The following is a 24,686-nucleotide window of genomic DNA, read 5'->3' as shown; positions in this document are numbered from 1 at the left end:
AGACATTCCTCATACTTGGATCCAATGCTAAGAATTCAATCTGACACCCAAAAACCACTGCATCAGAAAATAAGAGGCAATCAGAGTAATACATCTGGTGTTCATCAACACTGTGTTTGTCAACAAAAAGTACCAGTGAAACTGTACATGGACCACACAGTGTCAATGTGCAATCTCGTTAGTTGACATGTTTTGTGTCTACACGTTTACTGGTACAGTAACAATTGAACATGGAACATGGAAAGGTCAACTTCTCGATTTTCCACTTCTGAGGTAGTATCACAGCCGTTACTGAGACGTGATAGTGCCTGTACTGTATTTAATGCCGGCTGCACACCTGCGACTGTACTAGACGGACAATCGCAGGCAAATTACAGTTTGCGAATCACCCTTTTTTTTTTTTAAACCTTTTCTTTAGCGAGGAAAACCTCACTGACACCAAAAATCTCTTTTACAAGAATGGCCTGATCCCAGTGGCTGTCAAGACAATATAGCAGTATGTGTGTTGATTGAAGAGAGGAGTTGGAGCTAGGACCAGATGCAAGCGAGTGTCATACTTAAGCCGGTCCCAGACTCCACGACTCCTGGAAGTCAGTCACGTTCTGCTGCCGTTTATATCCTATTACCTCGATCTCATCCGTGTTCTTGTCTTACACAAAGAGATCCTGCACACGTACACCTGCCTAGTTTTGCCTTCTTTCCTGCCTGTCCGAATCCCGTACCTTCTTCTCTCATGAGCTGCTCTGGAGTTCTACTATTGGAGCCTGGGTGGCGCTTTGCGCCCTCTCACTCTCTCTCTCCCTTCCCCTCTCTCTTTCCAGCACCTTCCTCGGCCGCGCACCTGTCACCAATCAGCCCTCGTTACCACCTGCTTTTAAGCCTGCCTGAACCCGGAAAACCTTGCCAGAGTTTCTCCTTGTCCTCAGTGTTCCCTCCGTGTTCCTCGTCAAGTCGACTCCCGTCACCACGCCGGCAAGCCAGCCGCCTGTCCTCGACCACCGCCTGCCACACATTCCCTGCCTCAACAACCCGCCAGCATATCTCAAGGACCCTTTTCAATAAACTTTTCATCACAACCTTTCTGCCTCTGCCTGCTCTTGGGTCCCGTCTGAATCAACGCGTGACAGCTTCAAGCCGTTTATTACCACTCGAGTTAAAGTTAACTTTCAAACTTCATGTTAACATAAAACAAATTACATGTTACATGTACATGTTACATGTACAAGCACGGCCTGCCACAGGAACTGCTGAGGCAGTTCTACACAGCGGTCATCGAATCAGTCCTGTGTTCTTCCATCACAGTCTGGTTTGGTGCTGCTACAAAAAAAGACAAACTCCGACTGCAACGGACAATCAAAACTGCTGAAAGGATTGTTGGTACCCCCCTACCCACCCTTGAGGACTTGCACGCTGCTAGAACTAAGACAAGAGCGTGCAAAATCCTCTCAGACCCTCCACATCCCGGTCACCAGCAGACCGATCAATGCAAACTAGATCAGCAGACATTCCAACAGCTTCTTCCCTCTTGCGATCAACTTCTTAAACACCTAACCTACAATTCCATTACAACACGCTGGCAATTTTTTTGACTTGAGTTCGTTGTCACATTTCTGTGGGGCCAATTATATATTACTCCTGCACTCACTGTAGTAGTCTCACCACGCTGCACTATTTGCATATCTGTTGTTGACCAATACTGGCCACTCATGCCAGAGTAGCATCTGCTCCATTTGCACACTGATTGAGGAGTATCTGCAACATTTGCACAATCAACATTGTCCCAGATTATCGCGCTACTCGTCACTTTAAACTGCATACACTCCTTGAAGTCTCGGCGCCCTTTGCACAATGGTCATTTCACCGGACTATTGCAATATAAGTCATTCGAACTGCTCTAAGTGCTAGAGGACTCTGCATCTTTTGCACAATTGTCTAAAAAATAAATAAATGTACCTGCATTACCAGATAACTATTAACCCTTTATTGCTCAGTGACTGTTTTTTGTCAATGTCTTTATGTCTCAAAAGTGTTCTCTGTCAATTGACTGTCTGTTGTCGTACAAGAGCGGCTCCAACTACCGGAGACAAATTCCTTGTGTTTTTGTTGGACATACTTGGCAAATAAAGATAATTCTGATTCTGATTCTGATGTTGTGTATTTAAAAAGACCAGAGTTTTGTCTCAATAAAGTCTGTTTCGCTTAATGTTAATAAACAATGGAAAACATTATAGACGGGCTAATGAAGAGCATCCAAAGCATCGTTATTGCGTGTTTTAATCCTTTAAGCCACGGATATTTAAACAACTGGTGGAGCAACGCATGTAGATATATAATAAAACAACACTCACAGGCATATTTTTGTATCCCTTGCAGAAAACAATTAATACGACAGGAGAATACATAGTCACTTGGGAAACACTTCTGTGTGTGTCTGTGTTAGTGTGCACACCACAAGGAGCAGCACAATATCTATTGAACTGAAGCGAAAAATATGACAAAAACGGTTTAATTCCTTACACTAATTAATCCATCCATCCATCCATTTTCAACACCGTTTATCCTGGTTAGGGTCACGGGGCGCTGGAGCCTATCCCAGCTGACTTCGGGCGAATGGCAGACTACACCCTGAACTGGTCGCCAGTCAGTCGCAAGGCACATAGACACGGACAACCATTCGCACTCACTTTCACACCGTCACTGAGTGGGAACTGAAGCCACGCTGCCTGCACCAAAGTCAGGCGAGTGTACCACTACACCATCAGTGACGATAATTAATCCATTACTGTACAATAATATAGAGTGCTATTTTTCTTATTAAAAATAAAACATTTTGTTGCATTTTTGGGAAGGGTGGAACAGAATAAACCATTAATTTCAATAGGTAAAGATAATTTAAGATATGACTGTTTTGAGTTACGTGTGTGTTCACGGGACAAATTAAACTCGTATCTCAAGGCACCACTGCTTTATTGTAAAACAATATATTTATGTGGCGAGGCGGTAGCCGGCTGGATCTCGCTTGGTATCAGTAAACATAATATTTGTTAGGAAAGTATGAAAGTACAACATGGCGTTCGCCAATCCAATTTTGGATTGGCGTTCACTGCATCACTTGGTGTGCAGCCGGCTTAAGGGACAACTCACAATAATTTTTCAATTGTCTTTGACAATTTTTTTTTGTCTTTTACTTCACACCAGATGCCTGACACGGATGTAATCACGCATTTAATAGTATGATTGTGGGATGCTGTGTCGTTATGTGAAAGCGTGAAGTTGTGGCCATATCGCTGGGTTTTGGGAAAATGCTAGATTTTCTGTTAAGGATGATGTTAGAAAGAGTACATAACTTAAGTCTGGTCAATTCACCCACTTATCAAGGTCATCACACACAACAAGGTCATACAGAGAAACTTGAAAATATGTCAATACAGCAGACCAAGGGATAGTTAATCAATAGTGAACTCTTCTAGCGGCACGCCTCCACTGACCTATCAGATCTGTTTCTATCATCTATCAAAAGTGGAATTGAGGTTATCATTTCGACACTTTCGACACAGCCAGTTCATATTCACATCCACCACAATGAAATGTAGACCAAATATTTAAATGTGTCATCAGGCATCACTTCACTGAGCCACAACAATACAATTCAATTCTGTTTGGCCCATAAATGTTTCTATTGGAAAACAGGACAGTACTGCGCCAACAACTCATTATGACTTGGCATGATGTATGTTAGCGGCGCTTCTCTATTGTTCATCCCTATTTTTATTCAGTCAGTCCAATATGCAATTAAGATGACCCAGTAAAAAAATGGCAAACATCTGCAATCGTCATCTGTTCTGGGGAATATAATTTGTGTGAGAATTGAAGCTAAAGTTAGCGTCCTGGTTGCTGTCCCACTCCGTGCTCAGCGAGGCTGTAAAGTTGTCATCACAGGACTTGTTGGCCCACCATTGGCATGCGGAATTAAAATCCGCAAGCATCAGAGTGAGATGGTCGGCTTTGGGCTTATTTAATGGCACGACATAAAACTTTTTTTCTGATCTGAAAGTGACTTATCCCCCTGCCCCAAATAATATAATAATTCAAGTGAAATATGGCGTGCTGTCTTGCTGGTAAACCATTTATTTTGTGTTATTCTGACCACAGAGAGAGAGAAATAAAATATAGGAGGTTAGATGTCTCGTGACATGTGTGTCTGCATGTTGGTAAACAACAGGGTTTTGGCCTGTGTGTGAATAACAGTGGGGAGCAGGGCAAACAAACTACAGGCTTCAAATCAAACCTAATAGCCTACCGCATTTTCACGACCATAAGGCGCAATGTATTAAAAGGCGCAGTCTTACTTACAGGGTCTATTTCTGTATTTAACACATACATAAGGTGCACCGTATTATTGGGCGCAGGCATGGTAAAACATACGCTATCTTAAAACATACGGTAGCATGCATGCACGTAAAACAATGTTTTTGAAAAGGCAGCGGGAGCAAAACTGAGTTCGGTTGTACTTTATTGACGTATTTAGCAATGTACTCACGTTATTTTTTTATCAATCCTCATCCACAAATCCATCAAAGTCCTCATCTTCTGTATCCAAAATGAAAAGCTCGGCAAGTTCTCCATCAAACACGCCAGGTTCCCTCTCGTCATTGTCGGAGTCAGTCTCGTTGCCGTGCGGCTCCTCAGAAATGATGCCGGCTTTTACGAAAGCTCGAACAAGAGTGCAAGCAGACACGTTAGCCCAAGCATCCACAACCCATTCACAAATTGTGGCGTAACTCGCCCGGCGCTGCCTCCTAGTCTTAGTAAAGCTGTGTTCGGCATCTGTTATCCATGGCTCCCACGCCGCTTGCAACTTCACTTTGATCGCCCTGTTGACATGGATGTCCAGCAGTTCGTCAAGCCTCCCGGAATGATGGCAAGCCCCGAGTTATTGCACTCAGTCGAATGGTGACTGTAGAGATGCTTCTCCGAGCTGTTCTTTGCTCATTAATCCATTGCTCGAGTTGGTCTTCCAACCCGGGCCACCTCGCCTTGTTTCCGCGTTTTGTTTTTCTTTTTTTCCGCGGAAACTCAGCTTCGTCTTCTTGACTTGGCGAAGCTCGTTTTCCTGCTTCCTCCACTTGCGAACCCTGGATTCATTGATCTTGAATTCTCTCACGGCTGCGACTGTTCGATTCCCATGTTCCTCCGCGTAACTAATAGCTTGCAGTTTAAACTGTGCTTCGTAAGCATGTCTCTTTGTAGGTGCAATTTTCAGAGGTCCTTAGCCAAACCGATGCACATACAGGAACTATATACCTACTGGGGGCGTGTCTTTAGCCTCCTCTGTCACGTTCCCCCTTCCCCCTTTATGTCCGCATGCTGTCCTCAGTCACGTCCGCCTTCTTCTATATAAGCAGCGTGTCGGCAGGAAATGCTCCCAGTCAGTCAAGTGGAGCGCTCATCACACAACAACATTTACAGATTTTGGAACTCTTTGCACACATAAGACGCGCCGCATTATAAGACGCCTCGTCCAAGACTTTTAAGTGCGCCTTATGGTCGTGAAAATATGGTAAATTAGACACAGCTAAAAAATGGAGTGTCAATTACTGATTCAATGCCAGCTGTGTTCAAAGCACAGTTCACCATATTGCCAGCCCTTTCAGAGAATTTTGACCAATCTTTCAAAACCCAGACAATACCAAAAGAAAGAGTACTCTTCTTTCACCAGAAAAAAAAGTTAGTTCTGTAGCTCTTTCCATTCTTTAGCAATTTGCAGCAGAACATGGTTTGGTTTTCAAACCGGTTTATGACGAAAAAACGCAGAAATAAAGAGCTTTTTGTGAAAAGTTGTCAAGATTTTTGTGTAACATGTTACAATAGAACATTTGTGAAAACTTGTCAAGCTAGAACAGTGACTTTGACGCTAATATTTTTTGCTTTTGTGACACCTCAAACGATATGGCTGGAGTTGAACGTCGGTGGCGTTTTTCTATGCTGCTCATCATTCATTCCATGAACTGCGTTATCTTTTTTCACACGCCGTTTATACTAATGATGCACCGAAATGAAAATTCTTGGCTACATTGGAAAACCGAATATGAGGAAACCAAGGTCCATGTTGGTAACCAGAGTCCATTTATTTAAATATCCACTTAAATCCCTTATTTTCAACGGTGCTTACTGGTAGCCTGTCTTCTTGGATACAATTTGTTGTTTTCAGATGGAAACTTTTCAGGCCTTTTTTGTCAACAATGTCATCCGTTGAGTCTCCTGTCATTTCTTCTGAGGAAACACCCATTTTCTTTTCTTTTTTCAGCGCTGTCCCACTGCAGCAGTAGGCTATACAAATTAGCACATCTCGTTGCTAATGTGCTGTGTGTCAACCTAACTTGGCATGGTTCTATTGATGCCATATAATTGGTTCATCATGGAGCAACTCGCATTATTATTGGCTATTCTTATTGTCAGTTAAAACAAAATTCTGTTTATGGCCTAAATTCAGCCATATTTTGATGTACTGTCGTAGCCGTTAAACTGCAACACTAAGAGATCCACGGAGAGCGCCACTGCTTTCAGGGCAATTCCAACTTATTCCGTATAGAAATTGGAAACATCACTACCACTAGAAACTGGCCAGGAGTTTAAAAATACTAGGTGTAACAATTTCTGACAGGGTATCTACATTTGTTAAGACATCCTTTACCCTTGACATGGTTTTTCTTGCGTCAAACTACAAAAAGATGATTATCATCTCGCATGACAAATTCCCGTCCAGAGTGTAATATCCTTGCCATTTTCCGCAATCCTATCAGACTGTCTGGTCAGGCGTCAGCATATCAAATAGCCAGAATGGAGAACGTGTATGTCCTGTCAACACACTCGAGTGAGTGGAAGCATCTCGGCGGCATTAGCGCGTCAGTGTAGTCTGCAGCTGTATGAAAATATACACCGACCGGCCGCTCTAATCTGACCCGGCCTGCCTTTACTCTTTATTATCTCAAGCCAAAACGTGAAAACGTGCAGTAACTAGACCTGCGCTGGACTGACAACTGCACTGACAGTGAGGGTTGAAGATGTGGCGTGTCCGGCAGCAGAGCGAACAATTAGTCTTATACGTAAAAAAAATAAATAAATAAGTGTGGTACCTCAGCTACTAGTGCATCTGTGGGAAACCACAGGACATCACATCAGACCTTTTCAACATGACATTACACGGGTTGCACAACTGATTGGTAGTACTAGTAAACAAACCATTACTGTCATTGGACCAAGGCAGAGCGACTGGGAAAACCAGGGAAATGGCTTGAAAGATGATTTTAAACTTCACCACCACTGTAGTTTGAATGTATGAAGTGACATTCGAAAAGATGTCCCGTGAGGTACATTGCTTCAAATCGAAATGAAACACCAGTAATAATTTTAATTTCAACAGTTTAGTTGATTTAAAAATAGACATGGTGGAAACTAAGACAGTTAACAAGACCATTGAGGGACTGGCTAATTTACTGACTTTTCTGTTGCTCACAATGGCAGATACGCTCTTTTTTACTTTAAAATGGATATCACAAGGTAGAGCTGACGCTAGCTAGCAGGTTAGCCATCATGTTTTGCTAAATTACTCAAAGAAACACAATCCAAACCAAAATTGTCTTTCACAAACCTGATGATGGAGGTTTGGTTCCCAGTCTGTCCCTCTAGAACAGTAAAATGGATTTTTTTTTTTTGTCTTGCTAATCTAAAACAATAACCCCACTAACCTGTGATCTTTTTGTTGCTATTCTCTCTTAAATAACACTTGCATTGGCATGAATTTTGAAATGTAAAAAAATAAGTATAGTTCAAAGATCAGTATTGTCAATGACCAAATCATAGCGTTTGTGTAGACAAACGAGATGATTTGCCCGCAAATATTTTGAATAGAGAAAATTTGGTATTTCAGAAAAGTGTATCAAACTGACAGCCCTTCACATTTATTAGTAACCAAAAAGTAGCTCGGGTTCAAAAAGGTTTGGTGATCCCTGCTTTAGAAGTAGTTAATCTGACACTAGGCAGTCTTGCAATCTTCTTTGTAGAGCTACTTTTGAAATCCATTCGATTTATCCTCAGCAGGATTTCGTTAAATAGATAAATACAAAGTAAAAGAAAATCTGGTAAACTGTTAAAAATCGCTACATGACTCTGCTTGAGCTAAAAGAGGTGGCGTTCACATCTGTGATTTCTCACCTACACATTCTCACTGTCCCTGTAGTCTTCTTCCGTTCACTCCCTACAGGGGCGGGCATCAGACGGGCATGCCCGACGCCAACGCCTGTGACCCCCTCGAGAGCAGCCCACGTCAACGCTCGGCTCCCCAAGGTGATTGTATCATAAACACCAACATGTCTACTTCTCACACCTTAAACTAGAGGAGGAAACGTGCGCACAAAGGTGATTTAGAAGTCCTGGTGACAGATGCTAAACTATCTCCAGGTGGCTGGAAATACAATCAACCTGGACAGATTGTAAGTAAGATTATCGTGCGTTTGTTTTCTTGATGTTAGACAGTTTCTACTATCCAAAAAAGGCTGTTTTGTTACCTCTCTTCTCAATTCACCAAGGTGGATTGTTCATACATTTGTTCATGGTAGTAGAGTGAGTATTTTATATTGTTGTTGTACTCTGTAACTAGGGTTCCAAAGGGCTGGTTGGCAATGGGCGAATTGTAGGCCACGTAAAGACAAACAAGCAGTAACTCTCACATTCACACCCAAGCACAATTTAGAGTCTGTAATGAACCTAAAATGCATGTTTTTGGAAACGTGGGAGGAACCCGGAAAACCTTGAGAAAACCCATGCAAGGACAGGGAATACATGCAAACTACACACAGAAAAGCTGTAGCTGAAAGTCGGCCCCAGAACCTCAGAACTTTGATCCATGCCAGAAATGCAAACCCTGAGGCTACCGTCCCGTGTTGCTTTTGAGGTAATATTTATCTAGAAAATGTTAAACTTCTCCTGGGGCATTCCACCATTATTTTCTATATATATCAGATACTTCATTGCCACTGGACACTGCCCATGACTGCGCAAGTTGCAATACTTATTGACAAGATATCGACAGTACATTTGATACATGTAAGCATCGTTTACTCCTATGTGGTTTTCATGTGTATCATTATCCATAGAACGCCTGTTTTGTTACCTCGGATCACATGTTGCCAAGGTGGAGACATCACGCCCTTGTCCATGGTAGTAAAGTGAGTTACTGTATTGTTGTTGTACTCTGTAACAGACACCATGGCAATAAGTGAAAATTCACCTCGGGGTGAGAAAACAACACGAGATATCATTACGAGATGTAAAAGTGTGGTAAATAAGGGGGTAGTAACTCGGAGAGACTGCAAGTGTGTCGGCGGGCTCTTTATGATGGCATGCAGCCCACTAAATGGAATGATGGAGTGTTCACTGTTTTCCCATAAACTTGTGGCTTTTATGGAATCTGTAGAAGCTTGTAATGAGAGAGGGGGAATTCAAACACATGCGACATTGACGCGAACAGCAGTATCTCTTTTACAGAAATAATAACTCAATAATAATAACATCTGAATTTGAACAAAATTTTCTGGAAAAGAGACGTTTCACACTTACATATTGTCACAGTCAAATTTAACCTGTTTTGACATTTGACAGCAATAATTTTACTATCTCTAAAGTGATCCAAAATACACACAAACACAAAATGTCCCTTACTGAAAAATCTGAATTAACATCACACCCCAATATATTTTTTTTTATTCTCACATGTGATATGTTATGTATATGTTTATGTTTTACACTGCATTCAAGGTATAATTAATATTATACTAAACTGCAACCGTTACTGTCAGAGGAACTTGAACGTCTTTAAAAAAGAGATTTAGACCAATTTATGACAAATGGTTGACTGCTTACTGCGGTATGACGTTTAATTATTGGGCTGGGCAATATGGGCTTAAAATATAAAAAATGTATTATTTATTTAGTTTTTTTAAGAAAAATCCTTCTTCCAATTATAATAATTTTTTTTTCCCTTCAATAAGAATAAACAGTGAATAGTAAAAACAAGTTTTGCTTATTGGATTTTTCCTTCCCCTCTGGGATTTGCTTTATCCTGAAACCACACACTGAAAGAATGGATTTTTTTCTCTCTACACAATGTGGAAAAAAGGCTTCTCTTGGAGAAAATGGCCCTTTAAATTAACACATTCAGCCCTACTTAATAATGCTAAAATGCGTGTAAAAACAACCTTTTAACACACTTTTCAGTCTGTATCGAATTATTCCAAATATAATTCATTTGGATGAGGAAAATTTGCTTCTAGGTTCCACAGTTAAATTGGTGAGCACACAGACAGACAGACAGACAGACACACACACACACACACACACACACAGTAAGATGAATTGCAACCCAATTTAAGAGCCTCTGTAACATGATGATGCAATAAAAACACTCCTTCAATGACTGGATGTAAATCATTTTGGAGGTGTCCAACATCAACAAATACAGTACACACACCAAATGGATAGTTGTCCCAAAAAACAAATTGCATCTTCATCAATCTTTTCACTTTGACTGTAACACAAAAAGCCAATGTTGTCTGGCAAAGTGAGAAAATGTAAATTGAAGCCAACATGCTTTTGTTACAACATTACTTTTATACTAAGTCCATGTTAGAGAGTCACTCTATAGAGGTCTAAATAGCCAAAATACAGGCCCATCAAAACATTACAACATTTTAGGGGACGCTAGAACAGATTGACATTTCCAATGATTTCAATGAGGAAAGATATTTTTAGTTACGAACGTGGTAAGAGAACAAATTCAACTTCTCATAGCACCATTGTATGAAAAATATACAAGTTAGTCATTTTGGGGATCTTCATTCCGTGTACACTAAAAGAAACAAACATTCATCATCGTTGTGTAAACGTGGAGGCAATCAATCTATCTTCAATAGTTATGTCAAGAAGCATTGTGCCACTTATTTCCCGTCTTTCAGCGTGTTATGGTCGGTAAGTGTTGGCGCTAATTGGGCCTTAAGATGGCTAAGCAGAAACGTGCTGTCGGCGCAGTCTGTCACCAACATGCACAGCAAATGGGAGTCAAGTGGTTGTTCTGGCCAATGAACAATCCTTCTTGTTCAGTGTCTGCGCATATTTCTCTCACTAGAGCCTCTTTGTTCGAGAGGCAGACACTATCAGGTCTCCGCCAATGTGGTACTGCTTAGCTGGAAGAAATGTCGCGGTGGAGTTTTGTGTAATGTAGCTGGCATCATAAGGAATTACAGTGAACCATTTATCGCAGGGGATACAATCCAGACCCACCAGCAATAGGTGAAAATCTGACATATAGAGACCATATAATTTGTTTGAACTCACTTTAAACATATTTTAACTTCTTAAAACACAAGTTTTAAAGTATTGCTGTAACTCTCTCGTCAAGAAATGGGAGGATAAAAACATCACAGAGGAAATAAAAAGAAAACTCTCACGAGCACACTCCAAATAAGAGGTAAAGTGTACTTGCTTCAAACTGTTTGTCACTCCCAGTTGAATTTTTCTGTAGAACTTACACAAAACAAAACAAAATAAACATTGTATTTAAACACCAAAATGATCAATCAAATTATTAAATTTTGTCTAACGAAACGAAAGTCTAGCTTAATGAACATAAAATGCAAAACACCACAGACAGGCTAACAGTAACTAGTATATGTTACATGTCATTTTAAAACTTCAAAAAATTGCTACTTTACACACACACGAAGCGGCAACACATACAGAACATACAATACTCACAGGCATATATTCTGTCTGCTCTGTGGGAGCAACAAATATGAAAATGACAAAATGTGATAACTGTATCACACTCAAGGGGTGCCCTCTTCTTGCTGTTGGTTATGCTGCATCTCTTCCAGTAGTCCTCTTCAGTACAGCTTGGCATGTTGTGGCACAACATAGCACTAAACTGAAGGCGCTCGACTTTAAATTTGGACTTGCCTGTATTCTTTGAAAACCCATGAAAAAGATTGCTGAAAAATCTACGATTAGATTTTATTTAATTTTTTTTAAATGAGAATGTTCCACGCGGCACGGTGGCCGACTGGTTAGAGCGTCAGCCTCACAGTTCTGAGGGCCCGGGTTCAATCCCCGGCCCCGCCTGTGTGGAGTTTGCATGTTCTCCCCGTGCCTGCGTGGGTTTTCTCCGGGCACTCCGGTTTCCTCCCACATCCCAAAAACATGCATGAATTGGAGACTCTAAATTGCCCGTAGGCATGACTGTGAGTGTGAATGGTTGTTTGTTCCTATGTGCCCTGCAATTGGCTGGCAACCAGTTCAGGGTGTACCCCGCCTCCTGCCCGATGACAGCTGGGATAGGCTCCAGCACGCCCGCGACCCTAGTGAGGAGAAGCGGCTCAGAAAATGGATGGATGGATGGACAATGTTCCAACCTGACGGCAGTGACACAAGCCGAATTTGTGAGCAAGTCCATAGAATGCTGTAGTAAAGTCATAATTACAATCAATATTAGAGTATTAGGCAGAAAAAGAAAATGAAAGCATAGAGACTAGAACTGAATGTGGGGACTTTGAATGTTGGGACTCTCGGGACTTGGTTGACATGATGATTAGGAGAAAGGTTGATATATTGTGTCCCCAGGAGAGCAGGTGGAAAGGCAGTAAGGCTAGAAATTTAGGGGCAGAGTTCAAATTATTTTACCATGGTGTAGATGGGAAGAGAAATGAAGTAGGGGTTATTTTAAAGGAAGGGTTAGCTAAGAATGTCTTGGAGGTGAAAAGAGTATCAGATTGAGTGATGAGGCTGAAACTTGAAATTGAGTTTGTTATGTGTAATGTGATTAGTGACTATGCCCCCAGGTAGGATCTGACCTAGAGGTGAAAGAAAAATTCTGGAAGGAGCTAGACGAAGTAGTTCTGAGCATCCCAGACAGAGAGTCATTGGTGCAGATTGTAATGGACGTTGGTGAAGGAAACAGGGGTGATGAAGAAGTGATGGGTAAGTTTAGCATCCAGGAAAGGAACTTGGAGGGACAGATGGTGGTAGACTTTGCCAAAAGAATGGAAGTAGCTGTAGTGAACACGTTCTTCCAGAAGAGGCAGGAACATAGGGTGACCTACAAGAGCGGAGGTAGACGCACGCAGGTGGATTACATTTTGTGCAGACGATGTAATCTGAAGGAGTTTACGGACTGTAAAGATAGTGGTAGGGAGAGTGTGGCTAGACAGCATAGGATGGTGGTGTGCAAAATGACTCTGGTGGTGGAGAGGAAGATTAAGTAGACAAAGGCAGAACAGAGAACCATGTGGTGGAAGTTGAGAAAGGAAGAGAGTTGTGCAACTTTTCTTGAAGAGGTGAGGCAGGCACTCAGTGGACAGGAGAAGGAAAGTTAGAGAGAGCAGACTTCGATGGAGAGCAGACTTCGATGGTTTGGATATGTCCAGAGCAGAGAAAGGGCGTATATTGGTAGAAGGATAAGGATGGAGCTGCCAGGCAAGAGAGCTAGAGGAAGACCAAAGAGAAGGTTGATGGATGTAGTGAAGGAAGACATAAGGGCAGTTGGTGTTAGAGAGGAGGATGCAGGATACAGGCTGACATGGAAAAGGATGACACTATGTGGCGACCCCTAACGGGACAAGCCGAACAGAAAAGAAGATTACAGCATGAAAAATACTTCCTCTCGTGCCGTGAATTCTTATGTCGCTGCGCAAACTAGTTAATAGCACGTCAGTTGCAACCTGAAAAGCCATATGAACCGTTGTAAAACCGACGACCACCTGTATAAACAACTGGAGGATGGGTTGGTGTGAGACATTGCGTTGGTTAACTTTCAACCCTACAGAATCTAGATGTTCTTGTTCTACAGAAGACTGTGATTTTGGAAAGGATTTTAACATGACCCCAAAGCTTTGGACTTCACATTAAGACAATGTGACTGTGGCCCGTCAATTTAGAAAGCAGAACACTTCTCAGTAGAATCGGATTAACATTGCATATTTAAAAAAATGTGAATGATATGCCATCATTCATTCAGCAAAGGCATGGCGTTTGTTGATGATGTTTTCTATCGTTGTTGAGCTTCTCTTAAGTTGCTGATTAGCATTAATGCAATCTCCAAGGAGCCATTTTTGGCATGAAAAATTTCACAGCTTTGATTTTGAAGTATTTTTACTTCTTTGTTGATACATTTGAGAGTTTTTGAACCTCTGTCTTTGTATTGTTCTTGTACATGTGGTTGTCCTTAACCCCCCCCCCCCCCACTCCATCTCTGGATCCCATTCTCCCTTGTCGCCCCATGCCTTCTGTCTGGATGCTATTACTCCCTCTGCATCCCTTAATTTCCATCTTCCTTTTCCCTCTAGTTTACCATTTAGTCATCGTTCCTCACAGTTTACCAAGAGCCAAATGTAGGTTCAGTTGGCGGAGCCATCATAGATGAACCGAAACGTCCTACCGGTGAACCGAAACGTCCTACCGGATGCGTGCTTTTGCCAATGTGTCACGTTTACCATTTTTTGTATGTTCAGGTAGTGTGGAAAAACAGAGGCTCTAGGAACAGTTTCTTTGCATTAAGCATCATGTCCAACCCCAGACGCACACACACGTGGACATGCCTGCGCATGCTGTCACACAGACCAAACACACATTCCTGGGTGCCACTTTAAATGTGAATCCTTATCCATCTGCACGAGGCTGAAGGACAAAGCATACCAGCCATCATTTGGCATGTGCTTAAGTTGCCAAACAGTCTGTCTCAGTCCTCACTTAAGATATCCTAATTAGCCAAATGAGTCATTAATTTTTAGCAGGATGTTATTTAGATAATGTTAATGAAGGGAAGGCTAATTAAGTTACGATGAATTGACGTGTCTCAGGGAAGCATGAGCACATTATCTAATGCCGTTATCACACACTTGTCTGCTTTTACTGCACTATACTGCCAGGCTATTATAAACTTAAGTGTCACTGACTTTTAGGGAAGTTCATTTTCTGCATCTTCGAAGATCTTTTAAAGATAATGGATGGTCTTTATTAGTTTTTAAAGTGCAGTGCATTGCAGATTCTTATGCAAAGAAACAAAAATGCATGATGCGGCTGAAGTTTCTGTGATGCTGCCAGAAACTGACAGAGAGAGAGAGAAAAAAAAAACGTCCTGGAACTCAGAAGTATCCAAGCTCGCATCATGACGAATTATGCTAAGAACAGTATGGAATGGATTAAACCATTATTCGTCATCTAATTGGAGGCTGTCAAACTGTCTCCAGAAGAGTCACCAATTAACTTTTGTCTTTGTCCAATGAAAACGTCACATGGAACAACAAAACAGAAAGTGTTTACAGCAACATAATTCATAAAATCCACCACATACAACTATTATTAAAGAGATTTACCAGTGGAATTGCAGATCTGTTTAATATGGCAAGATAGAATATGTTCATTGGCTGTTGGCTACAGTTCAGAGGGCATGGAGGAGAACACATAGTATGGATATGTCCAAAATTTAAAATTGTCATAACTTGGACAGGATAGTTATAGCAACTCCATCTTTTGTAAAATATTACGTCGATCTGAACGTTACTTTGAATTTGTCGGAAAGTGATGGGTGCCGCTTTCGTAAAAGTGATATAGTATTGGAAGTATTGCCTCCTATAGCAGCCACCCTTCTTAAGCACGTGTTTTTGCATATACTTCCTCTACCAAGCCACGGTATCTGGAAAATTCCCAAAAGTCGTAGGGTTCATTGGACGCTCGAATCAATAATGGTAGGGGGAGATAAAATAAAATAAATCATACCACTGAGTGTAAGCTCTAGCAATTTTGAAACCAAGACTTTTTAGAAGTCCGGTATACCTTGAAACCGGTAACCGTCCTGTGTCTAGTTGCAGGTCTGCTGATATAAAATATCTGTTCAGCCACAGGCAATACAAAATTCAAAACTTCACCGCTATGATGTTATAAGATACCTTAATTTAAGGTTCTGCATGTGCCTACGATAAAAAGTTTTCTTAGCAGCCATTTAAAATGCTTGTTGTGCCTCATCACACGTTCATAATCTGTCCTTGGGGATTTACTTTGTTTGATAACTTTGTCGGCCGGGGTGTCATAAACGCTCTAATGGCCTGGGGGTCTTTGTTTGGGGAAGACTCTTTCAAGTGTGCCATTATTTGTCACTCAACCTACCCCCTTATTGAGCTAACCACCTTCCCGAGGGAGTGCAGGAATGGGATGGGGTGACGATAATAGGATTGGCTGTGTGTGCGTGTATGTCAGGCACTAAATGATCACTTGTACTCAACAGCTTCCAGAAGGAAAATGAACAGTATTGCCCAACTCATAAAATTTTGATTTATTATTTTTTTTTTTTTCGAGGGGGGTAAAACAATTTTCGTCCTGTGAGATTGATCTTTAAAAACAGATGAATCGAGGCACTGTTTTCATTTAGCGTTTGCCCAATTTAACACAATACATTGTGCAGTTGCTGGCACACCGCATACCACAGAGAGCCGGACAGAGTTTAGGATGATAATACAATGCTGCAGGTTTGTTTAATTACTCAATTTAGCAATGTAGCAAACACTGTGCTCTCAATTATGGGTTGTTACATATTCACATTGAATCAGTGCACAATGTCCTTATCAGCCAATGTTAAAGCAACAAGACAAAAACATTCAGCTGTGGTGTGCGTGGAAACAACATGCTCTGAAGAGCGGAAAAACTGTTGCAGATGGGTGGCTTGGAATAGAACTAAAGAAATATGTACCAATATGAACTTTGATCAGCTACTTGAAGTTATTTTTTTACTGGATAGGATATCCATATATAACCGACTCAATGCTAGTTGTAAATAGTAAAGTTGGTGTAACAGTTTCTTCCATCCATCCATTTTCTGAGCCGCTTCTCCTCACTAGGGTCGCGGGCGTGCTGGAGCCTATCCCAGCTGTCATCGGGCAGGAGGCGGGGTACAGTTTCTTAGTATGCTATATCTGCTGTGTGCTGCTCAAATGCCTGAATTTCCTCTCTGGTTATCATTAAAGGATGATCTTATCTCATACTTTAAAATCAGCAAATTCATTGAAAAGCATGGCTAGTATAGCAACACTGAGGAACATATTATTTGATGTTTGACTTTGGCTTAGATTGGGGTTAGCTAAAATTATTTAATACCTGGTTAGGAGACCTAGGAAAGTTTAAAGATGATTTAATATTATAGCAAGAAGGAAAAAAACATACAGCAAAAGCCGTTTACACTCTTTGTTCAAAGGATACGTCTCTGTCTCTCTTTTGCACATTTGTAAATCCCCCTAATATCTTCAATAAACATGGATTATGCTGTGACTACCATTGTCTTTTCGTATCCCAGTAAAATATTACATCTGATTTTGTCATCTGAGTTAATCAAACAGTAACTATCCCCCAATTTTACATCATTTGGTCATATTTTGTGCGACAATTCAAAATGGCGTTCTCGTTCTGCCAGGGTATACTCCACTGCGAATGTTCAGGGTCTGTCTTTTTCAGCTTATCCATGTCATCCTCTGAGTTTTCACCCCCAGTTAGGTGTCCTCGCAGAAAGGCATTTACGACTCGGACAATTCTCCAGAGAGCATGTCCAATTACTGGTTTGACACAAAGTCAGCCCATCAGTAGCTGAGAACTGTCCTTGGGGACTTGGTACCAAAAGGAGTCCAGACTACATCCAAGGTTAATGTCTGGTAGCACCAGGACTCTAAATACTTGGACCCTCATCCTTAGAACGACAAACCCTCTGGTTCAGGGACTCTAGAATCTCCTCGAGTGATTGGTCCAGACATCGGTGGACTCCATGAGAGGATCCGGTCCTTAATTTTCAAGTTTGTACCACCCACAAATACAGCACCAGTGCTAGATTATCAGTGGACTAGATTAGAATATGGACTGCTTTGTCCATTTTCCGCAGCAGAATATGCTCTGAAATATTATGTATATATATATAATATATAATATATAATAAATAAATACTAGAATATATACAATAATAATATAATAAGTCATAATTATGATATTAATAAATATGAACATGGGCATTGTAACAGCTAATTTTAACCCCATTATGACTGTTTTGTTTTATTTTCACACTGTTTACAGGATACTTGTGCAAATTTTGGTGGAGGGTCCATATTCTATGGGGGTCCATATTCCGGGCCGTCCTCAGGATGCAACCTGGATTTATATGCAAGTCAGCATGCAATGTACCGTATTTTCACGACCATAAGGCGCACCATATTAAAAGGTGCAATCTCAGTTACGGGGTCTATTTCTGTATTTAACATACATAAGGCGCACGGTATTATTGGGTGCAAGCATGGTAAAACATACGCTAGCTTAAACCATACTGTAGCATTCATGCACGCTAAAACAATGTTTTTAAAAAAGCAGCGGGATCAAAACTGAGTTCGGTTGTACTTTATTGAAGTATTTAACAATGTACTCAAGTTATTTTTTGATCAAGCCTCATCCACAAATCCATCAAAGTCCTCATCTTCTGTATCCTAAATGAACAGCTGGGCAAGTTCTCAATCAAACACGCCAGGTTCCCTCTCGTCATAGTCTGAGTCAGTCTCGTTGCTGTGCAGAAATGATGCCGGCTTTTACGAAAGCTCGAACACGTTAAAGCAGACACGTTAGCCCAAGCATCCACAATGCATTCACAAATTGTGGCGTAACTCGCCTGGCGCTAACTCCTATTCTTAGTAAAGCTGTGTTCACCATCTGTCATCCATGGCTCCCACGCCGCTCACAACTTCACTTTGAACGCCCTGTTTACATGGATGTCCAGCGGTTCGTCAAGCCTCCCGGAATGATGGCAAGCTCCGAGTTATTGCCCCCAGTCGAATGGTGACTGTAGAGATGCTTCTCCCGGATGTTCTTTGCTCATTAATCCATTGCTCGAGTTGGTCTTCCAACTCGGGCCACCTCGCTTGTTTCCGCGGAAACTCAGCTTTGTCTTCTTGACTTGTCGAAGCTCGTTTTCCTGCTTCCACCACTTGCGAACCATGGATTTGTTGATCTTGAATTCTCTTGCGGCTGCTCGATTCCCATGTTCCTCCACGTAACTGATAACTTTAAACTGTGCTTCGTAAGCGTGTCGGCATGAAATGCTCCCAGTCAGTCAAGCGGAGCGCCCATTAAAGTCACACAACAACATTTACAGATTTTGGAACTCAGTGCACACATCAGGCGCGACGCATTATAAGGCGCCCCGTCCATTTTGGAGAAAATTTAAGACTTTTAAGTGTGCCTTATGGTCGTGAAAATACGGTAAGTCTATCAGTAACCTATGCTAATGCAGCAGCAAAGTAACAATGACAGTAAATATTTTAAGCCAGAAAAATAAAGCAGAAGAAAAACAATGTGTCTTCTTATGCCATCTGATGGCATTCTTAGACCACTATGCGAAGTAGTTCATAGTGCACCCTTCATAACTTAAAACTGTCATGTTGGGACCATCATAAACCAAGGACCAGCTTCAAGTCATTGAGTGGCTGCCACAGAACTACAAACGTAATTTGACAAGGAACATGTACCAAAGGATCTGGATACAATTAAATTGTAACAGGTTTTTCTACTTTGATATACCAGTAGTCCCTAAAATTCTGATTAAGAGTTGTTCTGGAGCACCCTGTCCATTTGATTTCAACAGATAAGGAAAAAATATGGTATTATAGTACAGTGGCCTGAACCAGGCGGACATGAGCGATGCCTTACACTGGTATGTATTGCTGGCAGGTTGGGCAGTTCGACTTGACTTGGGGCAGAGCTGTGGGGTGTAGGATCTAACAGAGTCAAGCACCAGAATAGAAAGGCAGCGGATGTCATTGTGGTTTGCTTGGCTTTCTTTTGTTTGGGTTGGAGAGCAAAGCGGCAGCATTATTACAATGTGTCCACTCAGTGAAAACAAAGGTTCCCTTTATGTTCGTCCACCCGTAGTTCACTTAAGACTCTGAGTGCCATAATGAGGCACCCAAGCAAAAACAAGCCAAGTGCTTTGATGTACAGATTGGGGAAGGGAATGGTAAGTGAGACGAGAGCAGTGAAGTTTGAGAATCTAGGTACATAAATAAGGCCAAGGGTTCCTTCCAGGGTTACTGGTTTGGGGCACTTCCATCTTGAGTGGCCAAGCAATGTCCTGTTATCTTTGTATTGGTTCTCTAAATAGTTAAAGCAAAAAAAACAAAACAAAGAGGTTGTGACCAGTACTGTAGTAAGATACTGATTTGCTTTGTTGGCCTCTTCCCTCCAGATAGAACGCCTTTTCTCTCAAAGCGGGGACTAGATACTTCAGCGAGTCATACAATGACACCATATTCTTTTCCTGCAGGTCGTGAGCGTTGTACCAGTTTTTGGCTTGCAGCTGAAACCCTCACTCATCAGTAATGTGATGCCTGTTAAATTACAGCAATGTTGGTGGTGTCTTCTACATACAAGTGAGACCCAAAACACAAAATCTGCATAGGGACCTGCACTTGACTACAAGGTGCTCTTGTGCAAATATGCTTTTCACATGACCTAAGTTAAACACATTCTGTAAGCAGTGTTTACTGTAAATTGATTAAATATTAGCTTTGTAATCTTTATCCAAAATGGTAAATGGATTATTAGTCCTTATTATTATTATTAGTCTGCTGCTGAAAATGGACAAAGCACTCCATATTCTAATCTAGTCCATTGATAATCTAGCACTGGTGCTGTATTTGTGAATGGTACAAACTTGAAAATTAAGGAACGGATCCTCTCATGGAGCAAGCAATATTAGTCATTCGAACTGCTCTAAGTGCTAGAGGACTCTGCATCTTTTTGCACAATTGTCAAAACATTTTTTTAAATAAATACATAAATAAAATGTACCGGCATTACCAGATAACTAGCAAACCTTTATTGCTCAGTGACTGTTTTTTTTTTTTTTTTTTGGTCAATGTGTTTATGTCTCAAAAGTGTTCACTGTCAATGGACTGTTTGTTGTCGTACTAGAGCGGCTCCAATTACCGGAGACAAATTCCTTGTGTGTTTTTTGGACATACTTGGCAAATAAAGATGATTCTGAGTCTGATTTTAGATCAATCTGATGTTGCTAATTATGTTAAAGTACTTAATTCGGCAAAGGTGAAAAAGAACAGCTGTAGTGACAATAGAGAGGGATGTGTTGCATCCAATCTCTGAATCATTTCCAGCAATAATTTAAAATGACCTGCAATTTCCCTTTGGATGAATTGATGCAGAATTGGTGCAATTTTTCCCCAGCCCCGAGGCCTCAAAGAAGTTAGACCCTCACTATAATAAAATAAATAAATAAATAAATAAAAAGCTTTTGCTGTGATCTGGTCTTTCAAATATGTCTCAACTGGTGGAAGTGTTTGTTATACGGGTCAATGTGGGCTGAAAAATAACTCCTCTCTCGTCTCATCTCAGTCAAAACAGCCAGTGAAAAAGATGACGCTTGCCTCAGGTAATGCTTGTCGTATCCACCCACTCGCCCCACACCTCTACATGCCCTTTGAGGCTAAAGACTACTGTTCGAGGCTACATTTCCTGAGTTTGACTTAAAAGGGTCTTTCAATGCTTCCCCAATATGATCTACTTCGAAATGTGTTTTTCTCTCTTTAAAATATACTGCAAGTTGCATGCTACCAAGCATTCTGTTGGAGAACGACTTAGTAAATTAACTTTAGTAATGAGTTACTACACAAAACACTGTCTATTCAATACCTCTGATTTTGTTCTTGTAGTGGCTTGTATAAAATTGAAATCTGTGTTCAGAATTTCATTCAGACTTTTGTGGATTTTCACTTTTTGCAGTCGTTTTGGGAACATGGCAAAAGACTGGTGATATTCTCTCTCGCTCTCGTACAGCGCAGACGCTTTTTTTCTCGCTTTGCTTGCTTCGCTTCTGTTTACATTTTTTCTTGCTGATAAGCTTGTTTTTCTTCTAAAAAACAAACAAAAAAACAAAAACAAAAACAAAAATAGAAGCAGCGAGTCCTGGATATTTTTAAACCTGTGGGAGTGTACTTTTTTTTGTAGATACAGTCAGTTGTTGCTATATTCCAATATTTTCTGATACCCTCTCACCATTACGTGAGTGTGGCCTGCTAATTAGCACAAGCCTGCTATTAGCAACAAGACCAGCAATCAAGATGCCTCCCTTTTCCACTGAGGACTATCGCGGACTGCTGCAGAGGATGTCAATCCTAGAAACGAAAATCCACCGTCTTGAAGTGTATGTCGATGTAAATGGACAGTCGGGGAATGAAACCACTCTACCGATGTCTCAAAATGGTGAGTTGAAGTGTGCTACCAGACAGCCACTTATCTCAACAAAGAGGACGGATGGGGACTGTGGAAACGGGAATGGACCATCCAGCAGTTCTCCCTGGAATTTACTGGGAGCAAAGCCCAAAGATATAGGACAACATCTAAAAGGGAGGACACAACACCAGCAGATTACCGAGGAATGCGACTGGCCTGCGTTGCGGGCTGCTTCAACCCCGAGTGAGCGGCCGTGGATGGTCGCTGCAGCGAAGGGCAAGAAAAAAGGATGCGAGTCAATGCAAACATTGACATCAGACTTACAAATAGATTTGAGCCACTTTCACAAGACCCTGGGCTAGAATGCTCATCCCCCATCATTCCTGAAAGGTATGAAACTAAATCATACAATACCTATAGCTGCCAACACTAAAGGACAAGTATGTTATGATGTTTTTTTTTTGTTATGATCAAATGATTTGTGGTTTTATTCTCTCTTAATAGAATACTAATCACATTGATGATAATGTGATTAGACTTTTTGTGACATAATCGTTTGATTATGAGGAAGGAATCCATAGATTCCTTCCTCATAATCAAACGACTAAGTCTTTGATTATGTATCCTGTATTATATTGTCTTGTAGATGTATCTTACTGCTTTTTTACATCATGGCCAGGGGACTACAGATGAAAACTAGCCTTATGGCTAATTCTGTATTTCATCTGTTTTATGAAATTGCATTGTCCCCTTTCAAATAAACTGATTAATAATAATAATAACAGGAAAAAAATGGCACCCCAAACGTTAATAGTTGGTGATGGGGCTGTCAAGGATGTGGAACGTTTTTGCAGTGAGAAGAAAACCAAAATACTGTGTTTTACCAAGGACATGGTGTCTGATATCTCTAAAAGAAAAATCATGGAGATCACTAATCAGCACCCAACTGTGAAATATGTCATTATACACACAGGGGCCCTGGATGTTCTCAAGCAGCAATCAGAGATACTGAAGCGAGATTTCATTGATCTCCTAACAAAAGTGCAATGTTTGGATGCTGAGGTTTATATTAGTGGACCTCTCCCACTTGTACGATTTGGAGATGAACGTTTCTCTAGGCTCAGTCAATTAAGTAAGTGGCTCAAAGAAGTGTGTACTGCACTATCCGTGAGTTTCACTGACAATGTCTGCATTTTTTGGGAGCGCAGACATCTTTACAAGGCAGACGGTTTCTGTCTAAATAGACAAGGGATTAAGTTATTGGTTGCCAACATTTTTTACTGTGTACGTCATTCAGTGGCCCAAAAAGAAAACACTGGCTTTGGTGACACGGCTGAAGGACAAAAAGTTGCAGTTGTTCCCAAACAATCGGAGGAACAGGAGATAAGGCGACACGAGGCGCAGACGGATTCATCAGCGTCATTCAAACAATCGGAGGAGCGAATGACAAATGAGATGAGCCAGCATGTTGAATCTCCCACACCCCTCCCTGTAGCAAAGCCCAACGCAAAACTCACTCTCTCCTAGCCTAAATTCTCTGCTAGGTGTGACGGACAGGATGAAGACTATTGTCAATATTGGAATCCAACGCACACCACGCCAAGATCTTCCTCCCATCCCCCCTCGCCTGAAACCACCGTCCACCAAACAGCTGCAGCTCATTCAGAATGCTGCAGCTCGGGTTCTGACCAGAACAAAGAGGTCAGAGCATATTACTCCACTTCTAAAGTCTTTACATTGGCTTCCAGTCAGCTTTAGGATAGATTTTAAAGTTCTGCTACTGGTCTATAAATCACTAAATGGCTTAGGTCCTGAATACATGAATGAAATGCTAATGGGATATAAACCCAGTAGGGCTTTGAGATCGACAGACTCAGGTCAAATAGTGGAGCACAGAGTCCAAAGCAAACATGGTGAAGCAGCGTTTAGCTATTATGCTGCACACAAATGGAATAAGTTGCCAATAGAAGTGAGTCAGCCCCCAAGTCAGCCTCGATTCTGCATGTTTTTAAGTCCAGGTTAAAAACTCTTCTTTTTCTCCATACTTTTTAGAGCATTTCCACTTTTAAATGATATTTCTTGCACTGTACACTGTTTTAATAGTTTTTTTCCCCTCTTTGTTTTAAATGTTTATATGTTGTTTTTTTGTTCTTTGTTTTTAAATGCTTTTAATCATGTAAAGCACATTGACTTACCTTGTGCATGAAATGTGCTATATAAATAAATTTGCTTTGCTTTATTGTATTGTGGCCCTTTATGCAGTCATTTTAACTGTGGTGTTGGTTTTTGTCCGTGAAGTGTTAACACTCGAGTGGGGCTGTCACTGTCGAATTTTTATTAGAATCGATTATCCTATAGATCTCAAGAACTCG

At 41.1% G+C, this 24,686-nt stretch overlaps 1 protein-coding gene across 4 annotated transcripts in view; it reads left to right on the top strand.

Moving 5' to 3' along the window:
• The window catches only part of sema3d (sema domain, immunoglobulin domain (Ig), short basic domain, secreted, (semaphorin) 3D), an 81,779-nt gene extending 79,679 nt beyond the window's left edge, over nucleotides 1-2,100 (top strand). For 2 of the 4 annotated variants that reach the window (XR_009788505.1, XM_061773234.1), the window contains one exon: nucleotides 822-2,100. The gene's annotated coding sequence lies outside the window, so the exon portion shown is untranslated. The remainder of the gene's footprint in view (nucleotides 1-821) is intronic. The other 2 variants (XR_009788509.1, XR_009788508.1) reach the window with 1 other exon arrangement.
• The last annotated feature ends 22,586 nt before the right edge of the window (nucleotides 2,101-24,686 follow it).

The sequence above is a fragment of the Phyllopteryx taeniolatus genome, chromosome 5, assembly GCF_024500385.1.
Source record: "Phyllopteryx taeniolatus isolate TA_2022b chromosome 5, UOR_Ptae_1.2, whole genome shotgun sequence".
Classification (NCBI taxonomy): Eukaryota; Metazoa; Chordata; class Actinopteri; order Syngnathiformes; family Syngnathidae; genus Phyllopteryx; species Phyllopteryx taeniolatus.
Note: the sequence above shows the minus strand (reverse complement) of the source record. Positions and strands in the feature narration are given on the sequence as shown.